Source organism: Lepidochelys olivacea (genome assembly GCF_965140295.1).
Source record: "Lepidochelys olivacea isolate rLepOli2 genome assembly, chromosome: 4".
NCBI lineage: Eukaryota > Metazoa > Chordata > Testudines > Cheloniidae > Lepidochelys > Lepidochelys olivacea.
The window spans coordinates 104,054,238-104,074,297 of record NC_140414.1 but is presented as its reverse complement, the minus strand read 5'-3'; the positions used below and the strand labels follow the sequence as shown (position 1 = coordinate 104,074,297).

General features: G+C 44.9%; 1 protein-coding gene across 6 annotated transcripts in view; it reads left to right on the top strand.

The window, feature by feature from the left end:
• N4BP2 (NEDD4 binding protein 2) overlaps positions 1–20,060 on the top strand; it is a 119,936-nt gene that overhangs the window by 46,009 nt on the left and 53,867 nt on the right. For 3 of the 6 annotated variants that reach the window (XM_084627250.1, XM_084627253.1, XM_084627249.1), the window contains one exon: positions 7,405–7,557. The exons of the other annotated variants lie outside the window; for them this stretch is intronic. The gene's annotated coding sequence lies outside the window, so the exon portion shown is untranslated. The remainder of the gene's footprint in view (positions 1–7,404; positions 7,558–20,060) is intronic. 6 annotated transcript variants of the gene reach the window in all.

Below are 20,060 nucleotides of genomic sequence, written 5' to 3'. Positions count from 1 at the left end.
TTTAAACTGTCAGGGACCCAATTACAACACAGTTCTGTTTTGTACTGTAGGTGGGATGTTAACTGTGTTACAAAATAGAACCATGTTGTAACTGAAACACTGGATAATGGTAATATATTAATAGGGTTTTGTGGCATTTGTAATTGTCTTGCAATTGGGCCTTATTTTCCTGGCCCTCTGCCCTTGGCTTCAGTTCACCTTAGTTTTCATGAGTTGATATATCCTCTATACCAAATCAAAATATATTTGATGAAAAAGGACCCGCTTAAAGGAACATCTGTGAATGGAATTAACCTGTTTAAAAATACAGTCCAAGAGGATTACTTTTATGTGGGAATTTAGTGCTAGTGAAAGCTGCTAAATAGTTAGCTCTGAGTCTTGTCTACACTGGGGAAGTGTTTGAAAGAATTCTCTATGGTTGAAGTCCTACTATAGAGAAGTCTTCAGCACTATGTTAGTTAATTCTCCTGAAACTGTGGAAGTGCTGACGTAGACCAGGCCATAGGGCTTAACTACACATGGAAGTGTTATTCCTGATGGCTTATCTGCTCTTGAAATGCTACACCACTGCTGTAACACTTCACTGTAGATGCTACCCACAGTGATGGGAGGGGTTCTCCTGTTGGTGTAGGTAATCCACTTCCACAAGAGGCCGTAGCTAGGTCAATGGAAGAATTCGTCCTTTGACCTACTGCTGTTTACATGGGGGCCGGGGTAGGTCAGTTGAACTGTGCCATTCAGGAATGTGGAATTTTCACACACCTGAGCTCTATAGCTGCGTCAGCCTAACTTTAGTGTAGGCCAGGCCTGAAAAACTCCATGGGCTTGTCTGTATTGAGTCTTGGGGTACATCTACATTACGGAGACTATAGATCAGTCTAACTATGTTGGTGTAGCTGTGTTGGCATAACCCTATAGTGTAGATGTGCCTACACTGACTGAAAAGGGTATTTCCTTCAGTGTATTAATACTAAGGTCACTAGATGTCGTGATAATAGTGGGACTGTCCCGATAGTTAGGTGTTTGTCCCACATCCCGACCTATGTATGGTCGGGATGCCGTTTGCCATGGGGCTGGACTGGTCACCCTAGCTGGCTGACTCCCTACCTGGCTCTGTGCAGCTCCCGGGAAGCTGTGGGGGCAGGGCCTGCGGACACGAGAAACACACAGAGCCCCATGGCTGCTCCTGAGCCTAGGAACTAGAGGGACCTGCTGTCCGCTTCTGCCATCTGGACCCCGTCCCTGCCCCAGTCCTCAAGTGAGAAGGTGGGCAGAGAGGCTGGCTGGTGCAATGGGGCATGCATGGTATGGCCAGATGCACATTGGTCCACCTGGCCCTGTGCTGCCAGCATGCCCCTTCCTGTTGGGGGTGGGCCCATGCTGTGCCACACAGCTCCCCGACCCAGCGCCCCCTGGGCCAGCTATGCCCAGCTCCCCCCAAACCCTCCCACCACAAATGCACAGTGCCCTGCACATCACCACCCCTGCCCAGCGTCCAGCCCCCAACAGCCCCACCACAACTGCCCAGCAACCCATACAGAACCCCCCACTCCCTAGTTCCCCAATACATACAGATCTCCCCCTCCCCCACCACCAGTGCCCTTCCCCATAATCCCACCACCACAACAGTGCCCCACACAGACCCCCACTGCCCAGCACCCTGACACACACAACTCCCCCAGTGCCCCCCCAACAGGCCTCCCAGTGCCTAGCACCCCAAAGCACACAAACCTCCCCCAAAGCCCAGCACCCTCCACCCCCTCACAGCCCAGCAGTCCCCCACAAACCTCCCAGACACTCACTCCCACATGCTCTGCCGACTCCCCTGGCTGCACTCACTGGCCCTGCTGAGAGGTGAGGTAACTGGCAGCTGGGCTGAGCCAGCAGCGCGACCCAGGCTGGAACTGGGATCATGCACCCCTGCCCCGTGGCTTCAGCCAGGGCTGGAGCCAGGGCCCTGTGCCCCTGCCCCTCGGGTTGTGGCAGGGGCTGCAGCAGGGACTGTATGCCCCCTCACAGCTTCCTAGGGCTGTGTGCCCCTCTCCTCCATTGCTCTGATCGGGGCTGTGCACTTGTGACTGGCCCCTCCCCCTCCCCCATGTGTCCTCATATTTTACTCTTGCAATCTTGTCACCCTAATTAATACCACCTCCCTGAATGACAGTAGCTATATAGACAGAAGCATTCTTCTGTCGGCATAGCTGTGTCTGCACTGGGGGTTAGATCAGCATAGCTGTGTCAGTCAAGGTTGTGTGTTTTTCACACCTCTGACTGACATAGCTTTGACAACCTAACTTCTAAGTTAGAGCAAGCCTTAGCATGCATCATGCTGGGGTGTGAATGTAAAATACACTAGTCTGCTGTGCACTTAAGGGCATGGCTACGCTTGTGAGTTAGAACACATTAAAGCAGCCCAGTGTGCTCTAACTCACGACCCGTCCACACTGGCAAGGCACGTAGAGCTCTCTGACTCCGCAGCTAGAGCACTCCTGGTACTCCACCTCGGTGAGTGGAATAACATTTGATGGACCACCTCTGGAGCGCTGCGGCACCAGTGTGGACACCCTGGTCTGTTAATGCGCTCTGATCGGCCTCCAGAAGTGTCCCACAATGCCTGTTCTAGCCTCTCTGATCATCAGTTTGAACTCTACTGCCCTGCCCTCAGATGACCAACCGTCAGACCCGCCATTTAAATTCTCTGGGAATTTTGAAAAATCCCTTCCTGTTTGCTCAGCCAGGCGTGGAGTGCTCTCAGCAAATCTTTCCAGGTGACCATGCCTCCACACGCCAGGCGAGCCCCAGTATGGAGCAATGGCGAGGTGCTGGACCTCATCAGTGTTTGGGGGGAGGAAGCTGTCCAGTCCCAGCTGCACTCCAGCTGTAGGAATTACGATACCTTCGGGCAGATATCAAGGGACATGATGGAAAGAGGCCATGACTGGGACGCACTGCAGTGCAGGGTTAAAGTGAAGGAGCTGTGGAATGCCTACCGCAAAGCCTGCGAAGCAAACAGCCACTCCGGTGTTGCCCTCGCAACCTGCTGTTTCTACAAAGAGCTGGATGTAATACTTGCGGGCAACCCCACCTCTACTCAGAGTACCACCATGGACATTTCAAAGCCCAGTTCAACAAGGCAGGAGGAGGAGGAGCAAAGCGGGAGCGAGGGTGCTAAGGCGGAGGAAGACACCCTGGAATCCCTAGATGCATACAGCCAAGAGCTTTTCTCAAGTCAGGAGGAAGGTAGCCTGTCGCGGCGGCCAGTGCTTGGGGAGGAATAAACACCAGAGGAGGTGCCCGGTAAGTGGCTTTTATTTTGGAAAGGAAATTGTTCAGTGCGGGCTCTTGGGGCGAGGAGGGTTAGGGCTGCATGCATGCCTAGATGCAGAATAGGGCATTGATGTGCTCTCTCACATTGTGGTAGTCGGCCTCAGTGATCTCTTCAAAGGTCTCATCCAGAACTTGGGCAATGCGCTTGCTCAGGTTTCTCAGGAGAGCCACAGTGGTCCTTGTCCCAGTCAGGCTAACGTGTCCGTGCCACTGTGCCAGGAGGGGTGGAGGGACCATTGCTGCACATAGGCAAGCTGCATATGGGCCAGGGCGGAAGCTGCATTGTAATAGAAGACCCTCCCTTTTTTTGGCTTTGAAAACATTCTTTATTATTGCATAAAGTAAAAGATACCTTAGCCAAGGAAAGCAACAGGCACTGCAAGTCAGCGTAGCAACACAGATTCCTACTAACATTGGAACCACTGCACTTCACTCCTGTGCAGGGAACCAGACGTTACTGCTGGCTTTCAGCCTCAGATTGCTCCCTCAAGGCATCCCTAATCGTTGCAGCCCCGCGCTGGGCTCCTCTAATAGCCCTGCTCTCTGGCTGTTCAAATTCAGCCTCCAGGTGTTGAACCTCCAAGGTCCATGTCTGAGTGAAGCTTTCACCCTTCCCTTCACAAATGTTATGGAGGGTACAGCATGCGGATATAACCTTGGGGATGCTGTCATCGGCCAGGTCCAGCTTCCCATACAGAGAACGTTAGCGGCCCTTTAAACGGCCAAAAGCACACTCCACAGTCATTCTGCACCGGCTCAGCCTGTTGTTGAACCGCTCCTTGCTGCTGTCAAGGCTCCCTGTGTAGGGTTTCATGAGCAACGGCATTAAAGGGTAAGCGGGGTCTCCAAGAGCATCACAATGGGCATTTCGACTTCCCCTATGGTGATCTTCTGGTCTGGGAAAAAAGTCCCGGCTTGCAACTTCTTGAACAAGACAGTGTTCTGAAAGATGCATGCATCATGCACCTTTCCCAGCCTGCGTTAATGTCAATGAAACGCCCGTGGTGATCCACAAGTGCCTGGAGAACCATAGAGAAATACCCCTTCCGATTAACGGACTCGGAGGCTAGGTGGGCTGGTGCCAGAATTGGAATATGCGTCCCATCTATCGCCCCGCCGCGGTTAGGAAAACCCATTTGCGCAAAGCCATCCACAATGTCATGCACGTTACTAGGCGTCACGGTGGTTCTGAGCATGATGCAATTAATGGCCCTGCAAACTTGCATCAACACGATTTCAGTGGTCGACTTCCCCACTCCAAACTGGTTAGCAGCCTATCGGTAGCTGTCTAGAGTTGCCAGGTTCCAGATTGCAATAGCCACCCGCTTCTCCACTGTCAGGGCAGCTCTCAATCTCGTGTCCTTGCACTACAGGGTGGGGGCGAGCTCCTCACACAGTCTCATGAAAGTGGCTTTTCTCATCCAAAAGTTCTGCAGCCACTGCTCATCATCGCAGACTTGCATGACCATGTGATCCCACCACTCAGTGCTTGTTTGCCAAGCCCAAAAGCGGCGTTCCACAGTGGTGAGCATGTCTGTGAATGCCACAAGCAATCTTGTGTCGTATGCATTACCTTAGTGGATATCGTCAGAGTCCTCACTGTCAGTTTGGATCTTGAGGAGTAACTCGACCGCCAAATGTGACGTGCTGGCGAGACTTGTCAGCATATTTCTCAGCAGTTCGGGCTCCATTCCCACAGACCAAAAGGGAAGACAGAGCGCATAGCACAGAAAACCTTGAAAGATGGTGCCAAATGTGCACGGAAGCAGAGGGGTTGCTGGGATGCGAACCGATGCATTACTGGGCGTTGGGACAGGACCCAGAATGCCCGCACCCTCTGCCCCCTTCCCACAAGCCACAGCGCCAGAATGGGAAGAAGTGCTCTGTGGGATAGCTGCCCATAATGCACCGCTCCCAATGCCGCTGCAAGTGCTGCAAATGTGGCCACGCCAGTGTGCTTGCAGCTGTCATTGTGGACAGACTGCAGCGCTTTCCTTACTGTACTCTCCGAAGGCTGGTTTAACTCAAAGCACTCTACATCTGCAAGTGTAGCCATGCACTAAGTCACCATGTGGACCCTGCTACAGTGCACTAAAAGTTCCATGTAGATAAGCCCTATCTGTGGACAGTCCTATTCCAGAATGAGAGTGCCTTGTTCCTGTTAATTTAACCCGCTTTCAAAATGCATTAATTAAAATAGGAACCAAGGCACTCTTTTTCTGGAATAAGAGTGTCAACACATGGAGTTATTCTGGAATAGTTGTTGCTGAATAACTGTATGTGTAGACAAGCCCTTACTTGCTTGTTTAGCACTTACCCTATTAGAAAGTTTTGACAAAACAAATTGTAAAACATGGTTGACTGAGCTGGCTGGACCAGGATGTTAAGGTCTTTTAAAAATTGGCAAAATTCTGAATTCAAATGTCTAGTCTTCAGTGATTTTACTTTATTTTCTACCACAGTGAAGCATCTGTGACAGTTTGTTTCACAAACATATATTTGGGTTAGAAAGTGAGATCATCAAATTTAAGTGCTAAAAGAAAAAAACTCGGGATTTTGTCCATCAGCCATACTCCAACCTCTTCATCCTGTTCTGGACACAACCTATGATTTTTATATTTGGGATGAATCTTGTTGGCTAAAATAGTAGAAATATTTCAGAAATCTTCCAGATGCTACTTTGAAACTATGTTTTCAATAAGATTGGGATGGTAATGTCAGGAGCTTGTAATCTGTCAAGTCGTTCATCACTTTTGTAAATTATTTCCTCTTTGTTAAGGACGGTGTTCTGTAAAATATGCTCTGTGTTTTGATCAAAGTTCTCCTTATGCTTTAAAAAAATTCCAACATACTTTGGTGCAGATGTGTAGACAATCTTCTTAAGAGTTCCATGAAGTGTCTTTAGGAAATTGGGGCGTCAGTCCTCCTTTTTGAACCAACCAACCATAACAGTGGTTGTGGAAGAATGTTTAAACTTCCACAATGTGCTTTAGTCCATAGTTGTGGTCCACTAATTTAACAAGATTGAAAATGCCATATAGCACCAGTGTAAACATGATTTAACACCTTTAGCTCAGTCTAGGAGGTCCAATTTTAGCATTAGGCCAAAATGTCTCTATTAGTGTTAAATGGGGTTTTCAGTGAGTTAAGTTAGCTATATTGAGCTAATTTAACTCAATTGAAAACCTCACTTAACACTAATGTAGACATATTAGGGCTGTTGAGCTAACTTGCCTGAAAAAAGCACTATTTTCCTCATCTAGACAAAGCCTAAAAAAGCTTGATCGCTCTGGCTGCAAGGGATGTATTCTGATTTCTTTGGATGGGCTATCACCACCAGGAGAGTGAATTTGTGTGGGGGGGTGGAGGGTGAGAAAACCTGGATTTGTGCTGGAAATGGCCCACCTGATGATCACTTTAGATAAGCTATTACCAGCAGGACAGTGGGGTGGGAGGAGGTATTTTTTCATATTCTCTGTGTATATATAAAGTCTGCTGCAGTTTCCACGGCATGCATCTGATGAAGTGAGCTGTAGCTCACGAAAGCTCATGCTCAAATAAATTGGTTAGTCTCTAAGGTGCCACAAGTACTCCTTTTCTTTTTGCATTCTGATTTCTGTGTGCCACAGTTTCCCTATGTGCTTAACTCCCCACATCGTGAGCTGAATCTTTTCCTGACTGTCTCAGGTGTAGTGGAGAATTCTTTCATGACAGCATAAGAACTACTATGAGGACATAAGAACCAAATGAAAAAATGTATTTCTAGTTTGAACTCTATTCTGTTTTTCCAGTTATGGTTGGTGAGTTATGGCTATGTCTGATGCAATTCAGTTTTTTCTAAATTAGTAACTAGAGAACTTTGATTTCGACTAAGGATATCTTTGTCCTTTAGAAAAGTGAGTTAAATCTGACTGAGTTCATTGCTCATGTGCCAGGGTAATTGTCATTAAATGTTAGAATATGTGGCTGTAAAATAAATTATATTATCCGGACTTTAAATTTGCTCCATGTTATTAGGTTGTTTAAAAATTATGTACGATATTTTATTTCGTATTTTGATGATTTCTTTTTATAAAGAAAGTGCACCCGCACCAACTGATGCCTGATTCGTACGTTCAACAATATGGTTTCCTGACAACAAGAAAGCAGCATACCAGATATCTACAAACTCTTTGATGAATGTAAACATCGGTGCTGGTTTCTGCAAGATGTGAAGGGACTCACTGCTAGGTAACCTAATATGATGCATCCGATGAAGTGAGCTGTAGCTCACGAAAGCTTATGCTCAAATAAATTTGTTAGTCTCTAAGGTGCCACAAGTACTCCTTTTCTTTTTGCTAATATGGTATAGTCAACAAAGCTCAAAAGGTAAGTTCCTTTAGAATTATTATTTTACTTTGAAGGACATAAATCCACACCGTGTAGAGTTCAAGGAGTTTATTACGTACAGCGCTGACGGAGTGTCACCTTGCTTATTAGGCTCAGAGACACTGTCAATCAATTGATTACAATGGAATATATGGATTTCCCATGGATGGGGAAAGTGACTGGATAGGCATTCCCACACCCCCGGATAGGTTTAGCTGCAAGACATGATAGCACAGTAGCCAATGGTCAAAATGTTACATAATGTCTCCGCCCATGGTCTCAAGTTGACAAATTAACATTTAGCATTTAATTAGTACTTTATTAAATGTATTAGTATAAAATATACGTTGAATTCTGATTTGGGGTCCATAGGAATGAAGTAGCTCCTTTGATTGTCCAACAGATACATATCTAGGGGTAAAAGCAAAGAAACAGTGAAAGTATATGGCAATAAAGATTGTCTTTCAAGTTGCTTATTTATGTTTTAAGGCAGGCATTGGTCCCTGGGAAAGGGAGGTGGGAGGAGGTCATATATTATACTGGCATGCTTGAACCTTTCATAAACTCAAGGTTGGTTGTGTGGGAAGAACATCTCCCTACAGAAGAAACTAACACAACAGAAACAGGGCTTCTTTGATCTATTTGCAACTTTGAATAAGACGCAGTTATTGCCTCCAACATCTGGCGTTTTGCTGACCAGGCATATCTTAGCAAAAGCAAGGTTATCTTTGGTTATTCTGCTTTCTCTTAGCTAATCCTTATTTGCTAGGCCTCTGACCTCTTGACCAAACTCTGGACTTTTTTTCAGTCTGTAGAGACTCTATAGTCTTTCACAACAACAAAAAAAAAGGAACACTGAAATGTTTTGAGGTTTGAAAAATAGAATGTCAAATAGAAATATTGATTCTTTTAAATCTAGTTACTTAAATATCCTCTCTCAAATTTCTCTGAGCAATTTAAAATTAACATAGCAGTCAGATCACCCAAGATTGTATGATAAAAGCTAGGCCGTTTTAAGGGTTATACATGAGCTGGAGGCCTCCACGATAAAAACATGTAAGTGTTTTTTCCCCACTTGTCTTAAGGTCTGTCTTTTTGTTTTTTTCTTGGACTGTTCTGTGCCCCACAGTATTTGTTTGCTCAATACCTACCAATTGTTTAGATGCAAATTCCCACCGCCAGTTATTCTTGGGGGGTTGGTTTTTTTTTGACCAATCACGCTTGGTTTGGGTGGGTTTATTGACAACTGTTGGTCCACTTTTTTGTATGAAACATAAAACCAAATTTGGGACCACTTCTACTCATTAATCTCATGCAAAGCTCAAAAACTTACCTGACATGACTAAGTACTAAGACAACTAATGGCTTTGAAAAATTACCTCTACTTGCATTCCCCCCTTGATGCAGTGCCCCCTGTGAATTAAAGATTGCAACTTTCTAATTGCACAAAACTGAACACCCTTGCCCTGCCCCTTTTCTGAGGCTCCACCCCACTCACTCCGTCCCCACTCCCTCCCTTGCTCACTCTCCCTCACTCATTCGCTCGTTTTCACTGGGTTGAGAAGGCTCTAACCGTCAGTAGCCAGAACTTTTATTGATTTGGGGGACAATTGGAACATTGAAAGAGGAGAAAAAGGAGACACATTGAGCCACTGTCCTCTGTTAATGCGATCAATTAACATTGGCAGCATAACAACACACCTGCTCATCCTCCCAGTGGAGTGTAATATGCTGACACCTGAATGGCAAATGAGAAATAATTGCTTTCGGTCCTGGGAGCTGTGGTTAGAATACTCAGCCATCAGGGCATAGCCAACGGGAGAGGCAAGAGAAGGCTTCATTCTTTCTTTCCTTCCTCTTTCCTAATGTCCTGTTGTGACAGTCTGTACCCCTATATTTATTCTTTTACAGGATTATAATAAGTTTTGTACAAAGTATGCCTTGTGAGGTGTCATTTGAAAACTCATAATCTGGTGAATATTATTGTCTTGTTAAAATATGTGTGGCAACACTGTGTCTAATGTTGTCAGATTTTATTGCATGATGTTACTGAAGTATGTTGTAATTTTGGGGTGTGCCCACAGACCAATTCATCAGAGACAGAAAGGCTAGCCAACACCCCAGCCAGGTTTCAGGGAGATCAACTGGTTAAATGGCCATTTTTTAGCAGGAGAAAGGGTGTGAGTGAGAAAATCTACATCTTGAACAAAGGAACAGTTTAAAGTCCCCTCCAAATAGATTTTCTGTCACTCATGGCTCAGCTGGAAACAGGTTTTGTGAAACAGCTGGAGATGCTTCTAGCACAAAAGATTGGATTATAGGAGAGGACAATGTCTTGGGCACACCTCCCTTTCTTTCTGTTCATGTTGTCAACAACTCCTGAAGTACGGGAGAGGGAGAGTCCTGTCTGAAGAGGCGTTCAGCCAGTAAAAGATTGCAAAAAAGCACGTGGTGAGAAAAACCTTTGGTTTTAATTCACTTAGCTTTGCTTTTAATTCACTTGCTAAATTAGGCCTGTCTACATTGCAACTTTACAGTGCTGCAACTTTCTCACTTAGGGGTGTGAACCCTCCTCACACCCAGAGCGCTGCAAGTTTCAGCACTGTCAAGTAGGCAGTGCACCCAGCGCTGGGGGCTACTTCCTTCGTGGAGGTGGGTTTGTTTTTTTTATCATGCTGGGAGAGCTCTCTCCTAGCGCTGGTGCCACAACTACACAGCAACATTACAGTGCTGCCGCAGCAGCCCTTTAACATTGCTAGTGAAGACATACCCTTAGATGGTAGCTGTGTTTTACCTTTTATTTCCTTTGTAACCTCATTACTTTTAGGCCTGGTGTACACTGGCAAGTTTTTTTTGCTGAAAGTCAGCTTTTGGTGATGAAACAGCAGGGGTATCTACACTGACAAGCCACTTTTTGCACCAAAACTCCTCAGTTGCAGCGCTGTAATAAAACCACCGCAACAAAACTGATAAGGCTTTTTGCGCTGAGGCTGCCCGTGTGAATGCCTTGATTGCTTTTATCGCTGTAATTGGTCTCATCCAGAAGTGTCCCACAATGCCTGGAGCGACCACTCTGCTCGTTGTTTTGAACTCAGCAACTCTGCAGGCATGCACCCCTCCCCTTTCAAAGCTCTGTTCTGACAGCTGGCATGTTGTGCTGCTCTGCTCCGCTCCGGGACACAAAGCAAATTGTTAATGTGGAATGCTCCTGCTGTCATCCACAATACGAACAGAGGCAGGCAGGCAGGGGTGGATATGTGTGTATGACAGCGAGAGAGACTCTGTGCTGTGCAGAGCCAGAGAGGAAGGCGGGAGATGAGGTCGGGGTCTCCGCCTTCCTCGTCTCAGGACTGGTTCTCCTGAGGACCTCGTCTCGGGAATTCCTGCGGCTATCTGAATTCACGAGACAGCATGCCGACACATTCTCCCCCAACACACACTGTCTGTTTCCCCCCTCCCCCTCCATAAACAGTCTCCCTGTCTCACACACTCCCCTCCACACTTCAGTTGAAAAGCAACTGGCAATGGGATTGAGAAATCTGCATCATGTGATGCTGTACCCGCCCCATGAGGCATTGCAAACCCTTCCCAAAGCACCCTGTGGCCAGTTGCATAGTGGGATAGCTACAACAGTTCACTTCTCTCTTTGTCGTTGCAAGAGCTGCTAGTGTGAGTGTGTCCCAGCGATACAAGGAGCTAGTGTGGACACACAACAGCGCTTTTAATTAAAGTTCTTTAATAAAAGTGCTATAACTTTTGGCGCAAAACTTGTAAGTGTAGACATACTCTTAGTCACTTAAAATCTTTCTTTGTGTAGTTAATAAACTTATTTTATTGTTTTATGTAACCAGTGTGTTTGGATTAAAGTGTGTGGGAAACTACCAGGCTTGTGCGGGTAATTTCCATTGATGAAATGATGGACTTTATATGAGCTTGCGTTGTCTAGTAGGGTGCTGGGCAGTACAAGATGCCTATTTCTGGGGGAAAGTCTGGGTTGGAGAGTTTGCTGGTGTTCTCCTGTGGTGTAATTCATGAGCGGCTGGTTATAGCACTCATTCTGTTACATGCTAGAGACTGTGTGTGAGTAGACCAGGAGTGGTTGTTCCCAGAGTGGAGCACTGTAAGAAGCACCCCAGGTTGGAGAACTGAGAGGACACATCAGTTCAATGGTCCAGATTGTACCCTGGGGAATGTCACACCTGCTTCCTCAAAGTCTGCTCCAGTGAGGCAGAAAGGTCACCAGTCATCCACCCCTCTCTTCCAGTCTGGGGGAAAGAAAGGTACTTTGGGGATTGGAAGGGAGAAGAGACCAACAGAACCCTTGGCATGGTGAGAAGAATGGGGGGCCCTGATTGGGGTGAGAGGGGAAGGGAAAGGAACAGAGCTGCTGGGATAGTGGGGAGAATGGGGCACCCTGCTGGGGCATGGGGCTGCACATACAATCCCTGTCAGGAGATTGGGGAGCGTTGCTAGGAGTCCCTGACATAGAGATGGATTGGAGGCTGGCACACAGAGTGCTTGTAGGGTGAAATGGAGGACTGCAAGGAGCTCCTGGTGTATGCAATAAGCTTGGCCTACAGAACCTAAAAAGCATGCATCCCCCTTGTTTTTTAAAGAATACATCACTTGCAAAATGAAATTGGTTAAATTAAATAATTTTTAGGCAGCGTCTGATGTTCTGGGGAGCAAGTGGTGGAGCTGTCTCGGTAGCAATGCTTCCTAAATATTTTGTGGTATTTCTTTTAAATTTTCAAAATCAGTATCATTTAAAAAAAAAAAAGCTGTAAAGTAACTTAATATGCGGTGTGAAGAGAAAAGAAGAGTAGTAGTCCTTTTTCATTGTTATTCTTTTATATAGCGCATATCAGTATGGATTTAACAGTTTTAACCTCAGTTTTATATACTACTTTAACAAAGAAATAGCAGTAATTGAGATGAGAGGGAAAGAGAATGAGCTAACTTTTCTTATATTAGCACAATCAACATACAAAAAATGTATTTGTATACAGATAATTTAGATCTGTGACAACGGTGGTTTGGATCAAAGCGGAACCTGAAATATTCAATGGAGGGTATCCAAGTCTGTTTGTATACCCCCCAATTAAAAAAGGTGTAATAAATAGTGGGAGTGGCAAAAAATTTCTTCCGCCTCCTTTATTTGCTTTTGCCATTACTGTCATTATTACTAGAGACCTGAATCATAGCATTACCAAAGCTCCAAACAAGAGACAGCACGTTGTTATGCTGTTCCTGGAGAAGGCCAGGAAGCAGATTTCAGAGTAACAGCCGTGTTAGTCTGTATTCGCAAAAAGAAAAGGAGTACTTGTGGCACCTTAGAGACTAACCAATTTATTTGAGCATAAGCTTTCGTGAGCTACAGCTCACTTCATCGGATGCATATTGTGGAAAGTGTAGAAGATCTTTTTATACATACAAAGCATGAAAAAATACCTCCCCTCGCCCCACTCTCCTGCTGGTAATAGATAAGCAGGAGAGTGGGGTGGGGGGAGGTATTTTTTCATGCTTTGTGTGTATAAAAAGATCTTCTACACTTTCCAAAGTATGCATCTGATGAAGTGAGCTGTAGCTCACGAAAGCTTATGCTCAAATAAATTGGTTAGTCTCTACGTGCCACAAGTACTCCTTTTCTTTTTAGGAAGCAGATTGTGATTCAGGTAGTTGCAGCCAGCTTCTCAATCTGCCCTTTTCCAAAGTCTCCTTCCCCTGGTGTTGATATAATAATCACTGCAATGCAGCGCTCACCACTCCTTTCCGATTCGGAGGCAGATAGGCCTATGTATAAAAACTGAATGACACAGTTGCGATTTTTAGAAGGAAAAGACTTTCTTGCTCAACCAAGTTAGTCTAACCTTTCAGCCAGATTTTGTGTGTGCAAGTCAAACTATTGAGTACCACAATATGAAAGAGGAAATTATAAGCATCTGTCTGTAGAAGAGGAACTATTCTATCTACATGGCTGAGAGAATGTCTGATTGGTATTTTTGTATTTTTTTGTTTCAAATATTTTATTAGCCTTGCATTTAAAAAAAATAATGTTGACCTTTGACTTTTGTAGGTTTTGTTGAGATAATGTCTGTAAACTGACCCATGACCTGAAGAGTGTCAAAATATGTATAGACTTGCTGACTAGATATATTTTTGGATCTGTGGGATTTCGGAGCCCAAAATTACTGGAATGGGGAGTTGGGGTTTTTGTTTTTGTTTTGTTTACTTAAGTGTGACCCCTGACATCACCCAAAGGGGTAAGATTAGATTTGAGGAGTATCTCATTCTGAATTCATCTAAGAATTTTAAAGGAGGAGGAATCAGGTAAGCCACCATCCTAAAAAAGTGAAGGAAAGAAGAAGCCTTAGCTTTTGGCTAATGGCTTCTTGACCTTTGCTTTTTTGGTTTGCTTGCCTGCAATGGCTGCTCACCTCTGGCCATGTGTTACTTCCATGTCTGACAAAGAGGTCTGTACTTCCTCCATTTTCCCAGCTGGCCACTGAGGTAGGAGTCCAGTAGCGTGCAATGTCAAAATCTATGATCAAGGAAATCCCAGCTGATGGCAGGGAGTGGGTGGGGTGCATAGAACCATAACATTTATTTGAGAATGGCACCTATACAGCAGTTCCTAAACAGCTGTGCTGTCTAAAAACTCACATTCATAAATATAATGAGTTAGGAGTTGTATGTTTAATCCTGAGAGGTCATGTTAATTTCATTTTGTGGTGAGAATGGAGGGAGAGAAACAGGCTATTCCCTAACCACCAATAATTTGGGTAGATGGCCTTAATTGGCATCAGTCTCGATTAGCTTTATTCTTAGAAGGTTTTGACCCTCCATGTATCAAATCAGTTTGGCCGGAATATAAATATGCCAGTTATCATTGTGATTCATAGTTAAGCTTGGAAGGATTAGATTTTATTGATACATGCTGATTTCACCGTACACTCACAAATCTTTGAAAAAATATTTCTACCAATGATAGTTGAAATTTACAGACTGGCAAAATAAGAAACTTCTTGAGAACTTATTAGAGTTTGATTTAAGGCAATTTACTTCGTATATTTTAACATATGATATTGACAATTTGTGTTTTAATGGCTATAAAGCTTTAACTTTTGTAATCTCCACATCTGTTGTCATTAAATAATTATTCACACACACACACACACACACCCCCAACCAATTTCCCACAACTGAAAATTTAACTGTCCCTTTTTTTAGGGCTGGCATTAAATTAAAAAATTGTCTTCAATGTCTTTCACCAAATTAAAGTCCTTTCATCTGTTGTTTGGATAACTGTGGATTTTTTGATCAATTTCATTGCAGTCTTGAATCATTTTGATCTAAATTTGAAAGATTCCAGTGTCTCTGGGGAGTAATTTATATAACACATTGTAGCTAGCACGAAACAATTTAGTAAGTTGCAGGGTATGGGGGATGTCTGTGAAAGGGAGAGGTTTTGGCTGCATCCTAACTTGAACATCAGTCAAGGTCTCAGCAAATTGTGTTACATCTACATGTGGTAAGTTAGGAAGCTGGATTGACTCTGTGTCCTGTTTCTCATTCTCCAGTTTCTTGACAGATGGCAGATACTTATGTTCAGTCCATCAAGAAATTAGAAAAAGACGTCATTCATCAAACTTGGGAAAAATTCAAGTACCTTCTATCTCCAGGGTGCCCACCAATACCCTGAGTAAGGCAGATATTTTGATACCCATACCTTTATCCACTCACAAAATACTACCAATTTTTCAGTATAATTCTTGGGACAGATGTCTCCTGTAGAAATTTCTAGAAATATCAGAGTGAAGGCTATTGCCAAGTATCAAACACATACTCAGAAAATATGAGCCCTGCACATGTCTATAGCATACTACACTTTTGTTATTAAACACAAAATCATTTATATTCTGCATAAATCATGAGTCTAAAATTAAGAGGCAAATGCATACTACTGATAGGACAAAGGGGTTACTCACTTTCAGGTGCACGTCTTGAACCTTTGTAAAGAAACATTCACCAGATATTCATTTGCTGAATAATTTAAATCTCTTTTTGATGAATTAATGTGTCACGCTGTCTTGCAGTGGCTCATGAACATGAGTACCAAACTTAGGGCAGACTGTTAGGAACCAGGGCACAAGCCCAAATTGGCTGTGATTTCTATACTTCGAAGTCAAGTGAAATCTCCTCAGGTACTATAATAGACTTAATATGGAGTCACAGACAGTTCCCTGGGGTATTCTGATCTGTTTTCCCACACAGTTAAGTCTACCTTTATGATAGATGGTCCCTTACACCAAGGATCACAGCAATATTCAGATTACTCTCAGGACCAGTTACCTACCCCAGGTCAGTTGCACTTTAGATCTCACACCAAAGGCAATGCTTGTAGCCAATCCTATAATAAACTATCTAAAGATTTATTGAGAAGGGAAATGAGTTATTTGTAAAGTTAAAGCAGGTAAACATATATACACAAATGAGTTACAATCTTAAGGATAAAAAGGTAATAGAAAGTTCTGTAATAAGCAAGCTCTCTATGTCCTTTAGGGCTAACCCAGGCTAAACAGCTAGGTATCGCTTGCTTATGCTAAGGGCATGGCTACACTGGAAACTTCAAAGCGCTGTCGCGGGCATGCTCCTGTGGCAGCGCTTTGAAGTGCGAGTGTGGTCGCGCGTGAGCGCTGGGAGAGAGCCCTCCCAGCACTCCTGGTAATCCACCTCCACGAGGGGATTAGCTCTGAGCACTGAGTGCGCGGCTCCCAGTGCTCGGAGCCTGTTTATGCTAGCGCTTTAAAGCGCTCTGACTTGTTGCGCTCACGGGGGTGATTTTTCACACCCCTGAGCCAGCACGTTAGAGCGCTATAAAATGTAAGTGTAGCCAAGCCCTTAGAAAACTTTACCCTCCTTCCCCCCTCACTCCAAGCAGCACAGAGATGCAGTTCGTTCTTGTTAGGGATATTTATTCTCTTCCCCTCTTCTGCTTAGAGCTGCAAACTCAGCTGATGGGTGGAGGGATAGCTCAGTGGTTTGAGCACTGGCCTGCTAAACCCAAGGTTGTGAGTTCAATCCTTGAGGGGGCCATTTAGGGATCTAGGGCAAAAATTGGGGATCAGTCCTGCTTTGAGCAGGGGGTTGGACTAAATGACCTCCTGAGGTCCCTTCCAACCCTGATATTCTGTGATTCTATGAATTCACTTACAAGACCCATCTTCATGGAGGAGGGAGAGTAAATAATAAGTCTTTTGTCCTCTTTAATGTTCCATGCTAGTCCATCTGGTGTTGATGAGCCTTCCTTGTCAGGCAGGAACACCTTCTGTTAGAGATCAGCATTTCACGTGAGTTCATGTCTCTCTCCTGTCTGGTGATTTACACAGTTGCAGAGGCTTACAGTGCAAACACTCAAATACTACTTTACAATAAAGGATACAAATATTATAAGTGAGGGCATGGCTACACTTGCAGATGTTTGAGTTAAACCAGTCTTCGGAGAGCCCAGTAGGGAAAGCGCTGCAGTCTGTCCACACTGACAGCTTCAAGCGCACTGGCATGGCCACATTTGCTGCACTTGCAGCAGCATTGGGAGTGGTGCATTATGGGCAGCTATCCCAGCATGCAAGTGACTGCAACGTGCTTTTCAAATGGGGGTGGGGTGGGGTGGAGTGTGACAGGGAGTGTGTTGTGTGTATGTGGGGGGAGAGCATGTCAGCATGCTGTCTTGTAAGTTCAGACAACAGCTGACCTCCCCCTTCCCCCCCCCCACAGCATTCCACACTAATGGTTGCTTTGTCTCGGAGCAGATAAGCAGCGGGCTGTCAGAAATGGAGCTTTCAAAGGGCATATCCGCATTCCTGCAGTGATTCAAAAACAATGACAAGAGTGGTCACTTGACTTAAGGGGATTATGGGAGATTTCCGGAGGCTGATCAGAACGCAGTAATGCAACACCTCGTTCACACTGACGCCGCGGTGCTCCAGCGGGGGTGCAGCAAACGTTATTCCACTCTCCAAGGTGGAGTAGCAGCAGTGCTGTAGCCGTGGAGTCAGAGCACTTTACATGCCTTGTCAGTGTGGATGGGTAGTGAGCTAGTGCGCCTGAGGCTCTTTTATTGCGCTGTAACTCGCAAGTGTAGCCAAGCCCTGAGATTAATGCATGCAGCAACTCACAAGCATTCAGTAAAGTCTAATACTAACCACATTCTTATCATTCTAATACCTATTTTAACAATATTAACATAGAGGTGAGCCAAACTGATCAGCTGTGTATTTATCAGTATTCAGTTGAGGCATGGGGGAGGACATTGGCATGAGGTGGACCCTGGTCTGCCAGTGTCATGTAGTGGACAAAGAACATAATTTCCAATTGCACTTCAATATACAGACCTGAAGGACAGCCTCAATTGTAGGTTCCAGGTAACATAACATGAATCAATTTGTATTTAGAGCCCTGTACTGAACTTTGGATGGGAGTTCTTTCACCTAGATTAAGATGGAGCAGTAACAGCATGCTGATGTAAATGTAGTGAAGGCTAGAGCTATGCTGAACATGCGGAAATGGATTTCTAATTAGTTAGCCAGAGGCTGTAATATGCTCCATAGTTCATGGTGTAATTCTACAACTCTGTTGTACACATATCCACTTAGAGTAAGCAGCTGTTTCATTTCAGCATTGATAAAGAACTGTGCGCCTCTGGCACAGTCTCAGCTTCACTGTTTTCACACATATCTCTTCCCTGATAACTGCTTCAAGGACACACATTTCTTGGAATTAAATATTCATCCACAAGATGATTCAAGTACACAAGAGAGTGGATGTGCAGAGTCCACTTTTCTGAAAATTGCTTTCTTAATAACTCTTCTATTCATCAAATCAGCTTATTAAGAAATGGCATTTTCTGCAAACCAAGATGGTTTTTCAAATCACAGTACTTAGAATCATAGAATCATAGAATATCAGGGTTGGAAGGGACCCCAGAAGGTCATCTAGTCCAACCCCCTGCTCAAAGCAGGACCAATTCCCAGTTAAATCATCCCAGCCAGGGCTTTGTCAAGCCTGACCTTAAAAACCTCTAAGGAAGGAGATTCTACCACCTCCCTAGGTAACGCATTCCAGTGTTTCACCACCCTCTTAGTGAAAAAGTTTTTCCTAATATCCAATCTAAACCTCCCCCACTGCAACTTGAGACCATTACTCCTCGTTCTGTCATCTGCTACCATTGAGAACAGTCTAGAGCCATCCTCTTTGGAACCCCCTTTCAGGTAGTTGAAAGCAGCTATCAAATCCCCCCTCATTCTTCTCTTCTGCAGACTAAATAATCCCAGTTCCCTCAGCCTCTCCTCATAAGTCATGTGTTCCAGTCCCCTAATCATTTTTGTTGCCCTTCGCTGGACTCTCTCCAATTTATCCACATCCTTCTTGAAGTGTGGGGCCCAAAACTGGACACAGTACTCCAGATGAGGCCTCACCAATGTCGAATAGAGGGGAACGATCACGTCCCTCGATCTGCTCGCTATGCCCCTACTTATACATCCCAAAATGCCATTGGCCTTCTTGGCTACAAGGGCACACTGCTGACTCATATCCAGCTTCTCGTCCACTGTCACCCCTAGGTCCTTTTCCGCAGAACTGCTGCCTAGCCATTCGGTCCCTAGTCTGTAGCTGTGCATTGGGTTCTTCCGTCCTAAGTGCAGGACCCTGCACTTATCCTTATTGAACCTCATCAGATTCCTTTTGGCCCAATCTTCCAATTGGTCTAGGTCCTTCTGTATCCTATCCCTCCCCTCCAGCGTATCTACCACTCCTCCCAGTTTAGTATCATCCGCAAATTTGCTGAGAGTGCAATCCACACCATCCTCCAGATCATTTATGAAGATATTGAATAAAACCGGCCCCAGGACCGACCCTTGGGGCACTCCACTTGATACCGGCTGCCAACTAGACATGGAGCCATTGATCACTAGCCGTTGAGCCCGACAATTTAGCCAGCTTTCTACCCACCTTATAGTGCACCTTATACTTAAGCAGTTATCCTTAGCCTGGATTCTCCAGTGTGGATGAGAGTAAAGAGAGGCAGCTGCTGGGAGCCGGTTGCAGCTCTGTGATCTTCTGCTACTTCCCACTCCAAAGCAAGTTAGAACAGCAGGGCTGATGTAAAGTCCTACGAAAGCTTATGCCCAAATAAATTTGTTAGGCCATGTCTACACTATGAAAGTACTCTGATTTTACAGAAGTCAATTTTTGGGAACAGATTATATAAAGTCGAGTGCATGCGTCCACACTAAGCACATTAATTCGGCGTCCACAGTACCATGGCAAGCATCGACATTCCGAGTGGTGCACTGTGGGTAGTTATC